The sequence below is a fragment of the Rhea americana genome, unplaced genomic scaffold (assembly GCF_003343005.1).
Source record: "Rhea americana isolate MKP2758 unplaced genomic scaffold, rheAme1 scaffold_22, whole genome shotgun sequence".
NCBI classification, from domain to species: Eukaryota; Metazoa; Chordata; class Aves; order Rheiformes; family Rheidae; genus Rhea; species Rhea americana.
Window position 1 is genome coordinate 1574541 of NW_028186329.1, and position 1452 is coordinate 1575992.

Here is a 1452-nt window from a genome sequence, read left to right on the forward strand (position 1 = left end):
GTCCCCACCTTCCACCCTCTCCCAGGTTGCCTCGTTAAGGTGATGCACTAAAAATGTCCCTGCGAGCCCAGTACGGAGGGCATGTGTGCCTGCCCCGGCTGCAGGTGCCCAGAAGCGTTTTGTGCCTCGCGTCAGCGAGAAAATCGCGTATTACTCCAGTAGGCTACTGTGAGAGCGGATGCCACGCATTGTTGGGAGGGTTATTCCCACTTGTTTCATGCAAGATCAGCGGGATGTGGGATTTTTTTTTTTTTTTGAATGCTGTGGTCAATTATTATTTATTATCCCCGGTTTCTTTTTGAATCACTACTGACACAAGTCTGAATAATTATTATTTACAGTTCTGGAAAAGAGGTGCATGAGACGTCCAAATGAGCCYCGGTTATGGAATTGGAAACCACCATTTCCGTAGGCGTACAGGTACATATATGAAGCCAGCAACGATCTGAAGCCGAGCAGGAGCAAAACAACGTGTAAGGACACCATGGATAATCACAAGGGTAACCAGTTTTTCTAGTGCTCCCGAAGCACCAGCATCCCTYTCTCCAGATCCGTCCTCCGTGCCTTGGCGGGTCATGCAGCGGTGCAGAAGAATTAACCTTTGGCTTTTTCTTATGCAGCCTTTTGTGGCTTGATCATCTTTCTTCAGATCGCCGACTTGTCSCGGGAGTCCACCTACAATTTCAGCCTCTGTAACCACGACGAGATACGAGAGGATCTCCTAAACGTTTTGGATTCACACATGACCTTAAACGAGGTTGGTGCTTTCTCTGGTGGCATCAGCGGGAATCTGTCGGGACAGCACTGCCTCCACGATTTTATCCTTGACTGCTGGCAGCCACTTTCTGAAAATCTCGATTAGCAAGCCGGGAGCTGGATAGTTTAGTAAACTGGTGCATGTGAAGAGGACGGGGAAATTATCTCCTGTCGTCCTCCGGCGACCTTCCTAAAATGTGAGCCGAAGCCGCAAGTTGCAGGGACGGAGCGCAGGGGCCGGGGGAGGCTCCCGTCCGAGCGCTGCTGCCTTCACTGCCCCCGCAAACCGGTAGCACCGGGAGCCGCCGCCGCCGAAGACGATTTCCCACTCGCAAAGGTGATGCGGGGGTTAGAAACGCCGCGGACGCACACCCCGACGTTTAGGGCAGGCTGCAGCTCTCGGCGGCGCGGCTCCCCGGCGCGGCCCCGCGCGCCCGCGACGTGGCGCCCCGCGCCCCGCGTGACGGGCCGCCCCTCTCGTTGTCTCCCCCAGGAGCTACAGCTCGACTTTCACACGTGCGACGAGGCGCCGCCGCCGCCGCCAGCGGGCCCGCAGCAGTCCGAGGTTCGCCCGGGTGACCGCGACGGCTCGGTGGCCTCCGCTTGCGCTGCGTGGGACGGGGCGGCGCGGAGAGGGGCGCGGGGCGCGGGGGGAAGGGGGCCCGCGGGAACGGGGAAAACGGGGGAAAACGGGGG